Source organism: Athene noctua, chromosome 2, assembly GCF_965140245.1.
Source record: "Athene noctua chromosome 2, bAthNoc1.hap1.1, whole genome shotgun sequence".
NCBI lineage: Eukaryota > Metazoa > Chordata > Aves > Strigiformes > Strigidae > Athene > Athene noctua.
Window position 1 is genome coordinate 132,998,384 of NC_134038.1, and position 10,749 is coordinate 133,009,132.

The 10,749-nt window shown below is 36.7% G+C and overlaps 1 long non-coding RNA gene across 1 annotated transcript; it reads left to right on the forward strand.

Moving 5' to 3' along the window:
- Positions 1 to 313: 313 nt before the first annotated feature.
- Positions 314 to 9,367, forward strand: LOC141957984 (uncharacterized). Its single transcript, XR_012633216.1, has 3 exons — positions 314 to 601; positions 3,421 to 3,501; positions 5,291 to 9,367. It is a non-coding gene; the product is annotated as an uncharacterized LOC141957984 (long non-coding RNA).
- The last annotated feature ends 1,382 nt before the right edge of the window (positions 9,368 to 10,749 follow it).

Consider the following 10,749-nt stretch of genomic DNA (forward strand, 5'->3'; position numbering starts at 1 on the left):
ATGGCCGTTAATTTTATGCCTCCAAGTAGGCTTCATGGTTCTGATGTGATTTGCAGATGCTGAGAGATGCCCATCGCCCAGGCTTAAAGGGCAATACTGCCACAACCAGCACAGTAGGTTCTGTGTGCTGTGTCTTACACACTTAGCTAAACAGGGCTCTGCTAGCTATAGCCCTAATTAGCTAGATAACTATAGTAATAATAGTAGTGTGGATTCTGTTGTTCTGTTGGGGGGAAACCAGCCTTTGTGCCAACCCCACGAGTTTCATCTGGATTTCCTCCAGCACGCTCTTCACTGCCAGTAGTTAAGACTGTGCAGCTCCAGTTACGCCCTTCGGGTTATATCTGGAAGATGTTTGTGTAAACCTAATGGGGCTGTCCCCAGAATTGTGGCCCTGAAGGTCTGAGAGTTTGTCTCAGGAGTACCAGGAAAGCTTCTGAGTTTGACACTTACAGAAATTAATGACCTATTTAGACCTGGTAACTAGAAATATTTATTATTGCAGTCAAAGAATTATTGTGGATATAAAGCCTCACAGTAGGTCAGTCTGGAAGTTTACATGGGAAGAAGTATCTGATAAGGGAATTCTGACCCACAGAAGGTAAGTGCTGATATTTTGGTGAATTTTCATGTATGTCAATGCATTCAACTGTTAGCGGAGCTGACCAAACATGATTTTCTTTTCCTAAAATGGTGAGATTGGGTAATCTGTTGTACTTTCTCAATTAGTTGTAATGAGAGACATTTAACTACATTATTGGAAAATTAATATAATTATCAGATGCTGTATTGGAAAATTCATAATAATTTGAAGCTACTGGCAACATTTAATGAGATTTCCAGTTTTGATTTCATTCATTCAAGTATGTCCTTTAGCAGTCAGATTGGTAGAGGTTGAGATATTTTGGCATGAAAGAGTTTCTTAAATGCAAAATTCTTGTATAGTGAGGACTGTTCATACCCCAAGCCTTATCTGAGCCTGATAATAATGGAGAACCTTTATTGGCTTATTTTTTGTCTTTTTTTTTCCACAATGAAGTTTCTGTCATAAATGATGAAAAAAATAGATTTTTCCTGATATCAGATTGCTGCTTACTCTGCAAATGCATTGTGAAAGGGAAAAAAAAAAAAAAAAAAAAGCTCTATTGGAGAGTTTAAATACTCCGATTTTTTTTCTTGAGTAGAAAAAAGGCCAAAATTAAACAAAAGAAGACAAAATAATACTTGTGTTATGCACTCATATACAGCTTGTGACTATACAGTGCTATGAGACTTCAAGACTGCATTTAAATATGATAGCCCACAAAAAAAATAAAATTCTCCTCTGTTAGAAAAATGACTTGTGAAGAATAAAAGTTTTCTGTAGTTTTAAGTAAGCTGTACCTTTTAGTGTAACTTTGAAGTAATTATTTTTATGTTGTATAATATGACCCAAATATTGTATTTTTGTCAGCATGTCTAATAGGTTGCTCAATACCCTTGTTCTGTACAGGTCATTGAGCCCATTCATGTTCAATGATATACAGTATGAATGTTCATGGGTAGTTTGATACATCTTTAATAGAAGGTGAAAGAAATGGCACAAGTTTATTTTTTGACCTTCTAGAAGTGCATTTCCAAGCAAAGTGAATTGCACTTCTAGCCTCATCAATGGAAAGAGAAATTCTGGACTAGAAAATGTTTAATTACTGCAGATAAACCTCTGAGAGCTGGCCAGTCATTTCCTGTGATTACCATTATAAAGCAAATTAAATGAACATTTGTTTTAGATAAACTGTTGTACAAAGTGAAAGGTCATCACAAGCATTTTCCTCTCACTTTTGAGTCCTTGGATTAGTTTATGCTGCTTCGATGACCTCATCTCTGCCCTCAGTGCAAAATGCTCTGAATAAGTAGTTCTGTTCAGGGCCGTTAGCTTAAGACTACTTGAAAGAACTCTGAATACATGATCATAAGTAGCATATACTAAAAATTTAAAGTGACAATTTTACTTCTTAGAAAGTAATAATTTGATATGTGAAATCGTGATGAGAATTAATACGATGATGAAAAGTCTCCAGTCAATAAGATGCATATTATATTGAACAGACAATTATGAAAAGAACCCTGAAAGCCTAGGCCAAGATGACCATTAACTTTATTAATGCAGAATGAAAATGATTTGTGGTCATTCTGGCCCATTTTATAATACCAAGTTTCACAAAACAAATTTAATGAGGCCCAGGATAGCAGTCCAGGCACAATCCCAGATAACTTTGGTGGAGTCCCAGCACGGAGCTGGTAGAAACTAGTAGTGTTTATCTGGAGCTTGAAGAGAGATACCTGTACTCTTTGACTTGTCACTGAACTGATGGGTGAGAGAATTAATTGGAGTGGCATCGTGGAGTCTGACTCAATTGATCAAACTGGTATAACTGTTCACTTCTCAATGGCAGTGCAGGGAGGTGAGTCTGACCTTGTACAATGAAAGGAAAGAGGGGTAGGTGCTCCTTCAGTGCGCCTCTTCTCTGGCAGATCGACAGGCTGTGGCTTTGTGTTCTTGCTCTGAAAAATGCTATCAAAGGAGTGTGGCAAGAGTTCAGTGACATATTAATAAGACATTTTTAGTGGTTTATATCAGTGTATACACAGCATAAAGGAGTTTTAAAACTTAGTGGAGGTACAGTGACACATATTCTGAAAGACCACATGGAGTGATCGTGTAGTGGAGTCAGGTAGAATAAAATGATGGGAAGAAGCACAAAAACATAAGTCTGTATTTTAGAGTCTTTTAACTTGGCATCTCTGAGTATAAGATCCTGTGAAAGAGAAGTCTCTTTCCTACTGGATGGGAACTGTTCCTGCCTAACACACAGTGGGTTGATGGATGGCAGATGACAGTAATGCTTATAACTTGCACGTGTGGAGGTACGAAAAGGTACAGACTGCAGCAGCATACTGCAAATTAATAGCTGAAAAACACTGTGAAATGGGTTAACAGTGCAATTCACTATATAAATGTTGACAGGCCTGAGAACTGGATTTTCTTCTTTTAGCTGAGGCAGTCTGTATTGCATGTTCCTTCTAGAAAAACAAGTCTAGAAAAGGAAGATTAAAATTTTTCTCTGCAGGCAACAAACCAGAGTAAGAATGTCCATAAAATATAGTAGCTTTGCCTTAATCTGCAACAAACCCTGTGCAGTGCAAGCATGACAGACCATGTTCATTGCAGCAGTGGGACCTTTGTCTTAGCTTCAATTTGAATTAGGTTCAAATCACTGATCTCCACTGCTATGCTCTATGACTACAACCCCAGTTTTCTTACTTGATTTAGAATGCCTATGGGACTGTCACGCTCACACCACAATTAGCTTGTGGGTTTAGTTTCGTAAGTTTTATGGAAAAAAATCAGCTAATGACAGTGTTATGTTTCTCTCTCAGCTTCTGCTCCAAGGAGTCTTCAGGAAATGAAAGTGAGACTGTCATTAGTCAAAGGACCAACTTGCAACTGGGTGGCATTTGGTAACACATGTACCATTGCAATGTTTGTAACAAGAGTTGTACCACTGAGGAAGGTGGCTAATGGACAGTTCTGTGACATTGCTTGTTAAAATCAATAATCAGTTTTTATAGAGAAAGGAGGGTTATGAACAGGGAAGAATATACATTGGATGAAGAAGAACCCAAAAAGCTGTGCTAAAATGCTGAACAGCACTTACGAGACAGAATGAAAACATTTACAAAAGAGTTTGTCTAATTAAAATTTCACTGAAGTTTAGAGATCAAATGCAGTGCAAAGTTTGTACTCACCTTATCTTTGTCACATTTGTGCTTGGACATGTGCTCTGCAGTTTCCAGCATATTACTCAGTTTATTTCCAACCTAATTGGAAGGGAGTGGCTCTTCTTTAACTAGTTCTTTTGATTTTTCACCCCAGCATACTTTATTAATTATGCCACAGTACATTGCAGGCATTATAAATCTTACTGTGCACATACCAGTATCCTCTAAATTGCCTTTATGGGCATTTATGTTGGATTTCTGCCAACTAATTGGTCCATCTTCAACTTCTAGGGCATTTTTTAATCTAGTCTCAGTTTCACCTCTGACTTTATTGTTAATTGTGTAAGATTGATTTAAAAGTCTACTTATCATTGTACAGTTGTGTTTGACAGATGTTTAACTGTTTGAGAATAAGGGATGACAAATTAATAACACTTCAAGAGCAATTGACACTGAAAATTTTCAGAATGAAGAGTAAAGTGCTCTTTATGATTGCTGTAAGACCAGGATTTTGCCTGAGATGAGGTGATGGAGTAATGCCAAGGTCTTTACTGTAAGAAGGTGTAAAAGCAGTGACTAATTGCTTTGATACACAGTTTTAGAGAGTGAACAGATTACCAGAGTACGCTGCAAGCAAAGTATAAATAACTATGGTGAGAGAGGGAGAGATGCACATAGTGTTCTGCAACCAGACAGCAGGCAGCTTGGGTAAAAAAAAGAATACAGAGGTGAGGCTTGACAACCCCATCAGAAGAGCTATAAAGGAAGCATAGAAAGTGTGGAGATTAATTTTAAGAGAGAAGGCTTTCTGGCTCTGGCTTCACAGTCGGTGTACAGTCATCTGGATCCTTGCTGACACTATGAGCACAGCTGTGGCTGTATCTTACCTTTCCTACCTTTGCACTTGCTCTAGCAGTCATGGATGCTGGCTGTGAGCACACCAGATGAACACCTTTCTGGGCTCCATGGTTCTGGGCCCACACTCATCTGATGTGTATGCTGGGGGGACCATGGCACTGATGTCTTTTGTCTTGGCTTTACCAGACTGGTTACAGGAGACCTTTTCTTGTCCCTGGGGATTTTACATGTATATAACTGCATGATCATTGAATAGATGTTAGAAATGTTTCCTCTCCTCATTCCCTTGCCTTTTTTTTCCTTATTTTCTTTCATGAAGCAGTTTTAGATGCCACATGCTGAGAGTCTCACTCATTGCAGCATTTAGCAAGAACACTCTGGCAGATAGACTTGGCTTATGAATCGATTTTCTTAATGTTCCAACATCCACATCATGCTTTTTCCCCTGACAAGTGGGAGATTTAAAAAATAATAATTAAAAATAAGCACATTATAACCCAGCAGGAATTATTTTTGCAAAGTTACATCTTAATGCAAGAACTACATAGTAGGAAGCTTTTTAGGTCAGCATATTTGATCTCTAGAGTTTGTTTGGGTTTTGTTTTGCTTCATGTTTGTTTTTTTAGTGCCTGCTATGATTTGATGAACTATGCTGTTTCTGCTGTTTCAGAGACATCGCAAAGAATTAGCAGGTGCAGGAGGAGAACAACTGTCAAACTGGAGCAAAGGAATTTGTGTATGTATGTTTTGTTTGAGTGCAATGAATCTCCAGGAAAAGACAGTCATTAAAAGAAATCACCATGTAAGACCAGTTTTGTGTACAGATTTTCAAAAAAGCTTGCTGCTGCTATGTGGGGGAGGTAAGAGCAATCATATTAAAAGGTGCCCAGGCTGAAGAGATGTTGCAAGTTTACATGATGCCCAGGAGGAAAATAAACCATTATCCCCACAATCAGTCTTCTAACATATGTGGCCTGCCTTTTTCTGTTAGGGAATTAAAGTTTTTCAGCATTTAAGGAGATTTACAAAGGATTTTAATGATTTATAGACTTTTTCTCTTACTCAGCAAGTTATCAGACGCTTCCCCTCAACCCCACAAAACATGGGAACCTACCAGCAAAAGCTGTGCTGCCAGCTATTCCTGCCCCAGCGCGAGCGCTGCTGAGCGATATGTTTCTACAAATCAGCGGGCAAATTTCTCACTTTTCAACAAACTATCTGGAAGCTGATGGGAGCAACAGAAAACCTGTCTCCTCTTCAGTGCCGCTGGCAGGATAAGCAGCCCAGGAACATGTTTGCCAGAGAGATCATCATGCTGTCAGAAGGCATTAGAAGAGTTTAAGCAACTTCAGAGCCCAGTATGCAGGACATCATGTGCATACAAAGTCATCGGTTGTTACCTGATGTACTCACAGTTTAAAAGACTCATTTGAGATGGAGTTGCTTTTTTGGTTTGTTAACATCTCTTCCTCTTGAACTTGCACGTTGCAAAACATAAGCTGTGGAGTCTGAGTATGTAGGTTTAAATTATTGATTGTGTTGTTCAAATCAAACATTGTAGTGTGGCATGTAACATAAGAATACGTCAGATATTTTTTGAAAGTATCTTTTCCGTGTTATAAAATGCCTCAGACAAGCAGCCTTAACTAGTAAGTTTTGACCTCTATTCTAACAGTCTCTACTGGGGCTACCTTGATGAAAATAGTAAGTAATACATTTCAAGAGACAGATGGTTTTGCATTTTTGCTGAAATAAGTATGTGCAGATTTGTTTTAATTGTGATTGAGGGTTTCTTAGATACAAGACACTCTAAAAAGTTCACTTAGTGGAATGGAAGTTTCTCTAGCTTAGCAGGAAAAATCTTGTTCTTCAGCATACAGATAAAGTATGAAAAAATTCACAGAAATGCTGACAGAATAAAAGATATAGTGTATTTATGAAAAATGTTGAAAGATTGGCCTGTAGATTGTCTTTATTATAGATATTATGGTTTTTACTTATGTTTTGCTAAATCAATCATTTAAAATATTTAGAAATGTTTTAATTTTCTCATTACTCATTCTCTAAAATATCTGAAATGAAATAAAAAATGATCAAGACAGTTTTCTCTTAACTGGTTCCAACAAACAGGCCTGTTCGGTCTGAGATTTGAAAGGCTTTCTGCCCATCTGTTTTCTTTTTTGGTCTTTGGCATTTTACCCACTGAGATTAAGTGATCGAAGAGGTAACATCTGTACTCTTTCCAAACCTGGATTACACTCTATGGGAAATAAACATAGGAAATTTGGTGGAATTAAACTTTTATAAAAGGTCTGTAACAGAGGAAACTCTTTAAGTGTGTGTATGCAGTAAATACAGGGAAATCACTGCTTGTCCTCTGGGTTTCACACTGGCATACAGTGAAAGGCTCGACAGAAAAAAGAGAGAGGGTGTTCTTGTTTATTCAAGATTATGCATTTTTCTAACAAAGAGCTGCTTCAGCTAACCTATAATACTGGTTTTCTGCTTTGTGGGCTAAAAACAAAAAAGGAAATTATAGACAATAAGGGAATTTCCAATTTATAAAGTAATAACTGGAAGGAGTGCCACTGCTTTTCCTTTTGTAGCAACAAAGATGGCACTCTCAAATGGCATATTCTTCAAGCAGAGCTTTTATGCACACAGGGCTTCATTTATAGCACTCCAGCTCCTACTAAAATTAGTGACTCAGAAATAAGGCATGTAGTCTTCCTTTGAAGCAAACTCCTATTGCATGAATATTTCATGAAGCTTTCTAGACAGATGGAAGTAAAAAACAAAAACTTGCTTTGGCTACACAAAATGTACCTCAGAATGAGAGTCACTGGGCTGTTCTCTAGAAATCTAACAAAGAAGGTCCTATCGACATTTCTGGAAGAAAAAAAAAAAACAAAAAAACACACAAAAAAAAAAAAAACCACAAAAAAACCCAAAAGCCAAAACCAAAACAAACAAAAAAACCCCACCAAAAAAAACCCACAAAAAAAAAAAAAAAAACAACAAACCAAAAACCAAGGATCAAGCATACTCCTCCACAATGACCAAAATTAAATTACTAATACTTAATATTAGGAATTATTGCTAGAAACAACTTGAAAATAGGAGTTTCAGCTTGCAAAAAACTCAACAGTTGCTACTATGGGCTTCATTGTTTGATTCTGTTCCACAACAGAGTGAAATTTTTCTTGTTGTTTCAGGTAGGGGAAAGTCACCCAGTGTTCAGGACAGTTAAGACAGAAGTAAATAACCTGAATAACCTCTAGAATTGTGAAAGATTTAAATCCGTTCTCTGCTAACTCAAGGAAAAAATATGAAATCTGTAAGTAGCCAAAACCTGCTCAGCCATCTTTTGGTCACTAAACAGTCTTTGCTCACTCTGAGAGTATACCCTACAGAGTCTTGGGCAAAAATGGTATATTTCTTTTGAAACTTTTGTCTAGGTGATTTGACCATTTTCTACCAGACGAAGAAATTCTGAATCAAAGATTTCCCAGGTAACACCTATGTTCAGTTCCAGGAACTATCTCTAGTGCAACATAGGGAAAAAACCCAAGGTGGTGGCACAAATCATACCTAACTCATGTGCTGCTTTGATGAGGTATGCATTTTGTCCTGTAGTGGGATACTACTGAAAGCAGAGGAATAGTTGTATTTTAAAAAAGGTAAATTATTACAGAGGAAGCAGATACAAAAGAGAATTTGCTTAATAGATGTTGGTTTAAATGTTGAAATAGTTCTCACAACATCTTGGAAGATCTAGAAATTTTCTGTTTAAGATTAATTAAGGACATAAAACTCTGCTTTGTGCCCACCCCCATCCAACTGGGAAACATCTGGCTTTGAGCTATCAGAGATCATAACTGTGCTAATAAAGAGAAGATTCTGAGAGTGGTGAGAATTATTTAACATTTGTCTTTACGAAGGATTTAAATTGGCTTTTCATAATGATGTTTCATTTTCAAAAATTTGCAAAAAAAGTTCAAATAGATAAGAGGCAAGAAAGTTCAGCACACACAGAGAAGGATATTCTTTGAAGTTCCTCAGCTACCAAGGACAAATTTTGCCATTAAACCATGAGCAAAAAAACCTTTTATAGCTAAAGACTCTAAATGTTGTGAACTGCTGAGGCCATCTCAGAGCAATAGCAAAGATTTTGCATCCTGTAAGTCCAAACTAGGACATAGTGAAATTGATCTCAGGAAGTCTGCAGACTCTTGAAGGTTTCAGAAATCATTTTCCACTAACACTTTACCTGTGGTCTTTAGAGACATTTTTTATCCATGCTTCAGCACAGTTGCTCTGTTATGATCCATCTTAGGACTAATATGAACTTATCTTTTGGTGCAAATGTTCTTTATGTAAATTATAGAATGGAGAACAGAGAAGCTTTATATCCTTTTATTGCGTAATGCTTCATCATATGGAACAAAGATTTTATATTATGCTTTGGAAATGCTGATATAAGGAAAAGGATAAGAAGGCAAATAAATGCGTCTTTAACACTGATAATTTATAAAAGGAAAAAGGATATCAATGTTTGTTTCACTGACTTTTGCTAACAAGTTCTTGTGAAATTATTTAAAGTTTTCTGTCAAGCATACTCTCATCCTTTTTTCTCCTATGTTGATACTGCATATTCTGTGCAAGTAAAATGTCATTCTTCTGCCATAATCTCTTTAGTGTTTAGAGTTAAAATAATTCGCTAAGTAAAAATTCATTATTTTTATAATTTCAAAATATTGTGTAATCTGTCATAATTCCAAATGCTTCTGCAAACATTTTCTGAACTTTAATCCTTGTCATAGCATAAAACATGGGATATTTGTGGATTAACACAATCCATCTGGCATTCATCTGGGATGGCTTGAGTAATATGTTTTCATATGGTTCCACTACTTATTGAACCAGTTGTACCAAAATTAAATTATTGATATATATCTTTACCATTTTAAAAAAAATGAATAACTGGATGAAGAGAGGTTACATTTACAAACCTGTTTGAAATGGTTTTGTCTGTTTCAATGGTAAAATATAATGATAATTGTCTGGTATGAGTAAAATATGATGTATTTACAGGTTGCTAAATCCACTCTTACAACACTAAGTAATTATGCATAGTTATTGCTAGTTGTACTAGTCACTCAGTAGTGTACATGATTTAAAGAAAATATATTTGTGGCTGATTCTGAATGTTTGCTGCTAAAACTGAGAGTAGAAATTTTATCATTTTATTGTATGGAGATGATTCACTGGTACACCTGATGTTGGAACTATGGTCAAGTCATTGCATCTAGCCATGAGATAAAGGAAATAATGGGTATAATTTTTTTGGCAAAAATTCATATGTTTCAATGTAGACACCCAGAGCCTGCTTACATTTTAGAATATGGAAATCTGGGTGATGCGGAGTGAAACATCCTCTTGGAAAGGGCAATTACTGGTCACAACATGGTCAGAACTTGAAAAGTTATAATCTAAAATTTAGAATAAAATTTGAATCTGATTATAAACAAACTCCCTCTCAAAATAAGAAAAAAGCTCTTTATGTTAGAATCTCCAGTTTTGAAGCAGGAGAGGTGATCTGAAGTGGAGGACAACCAGAGATTGGAAAAGGGTACGGAAAGCCAGACAGGAATGCTGAAAATATAACAAATGCTACAAGAAAAAAAAAAAAAAAATTCTTCAGCTTGTTTCTGTTAATGACTGCATCAATTCTTGGGTTCAACCTCCTCAGCAATGTTCAGACTGCTGATTATGTCTGCAATTTTTTTTTTCTTTCTCCTTCATTTAGTACTGTTTCCGTAATAGCTGGTGCTTTGGAGTTGCACCATGCTGAATGTTGCACCATGCTGAAACCACTTTTTTTTGCTTCTTGTGACATGTAGTCTAGTACTAATGGGCATGTGTTTCAAAATGGAGTGTCTTCACTAAATGAGAGGAACTGGCGTTCAGTCAGTCCCAGAATTTGCTACCTAATCCCGACTCAGTAGTGTCTTCTCAGGGTCAACAATGAGATCGAGAGTGGAACTGAGGAAGGGACTCAGCGAAGACAAAAGGGTGACTGAAAGTGGCGTCAGATAGACTGCTGTTTTAACAGAAGGGTGTTTTGGG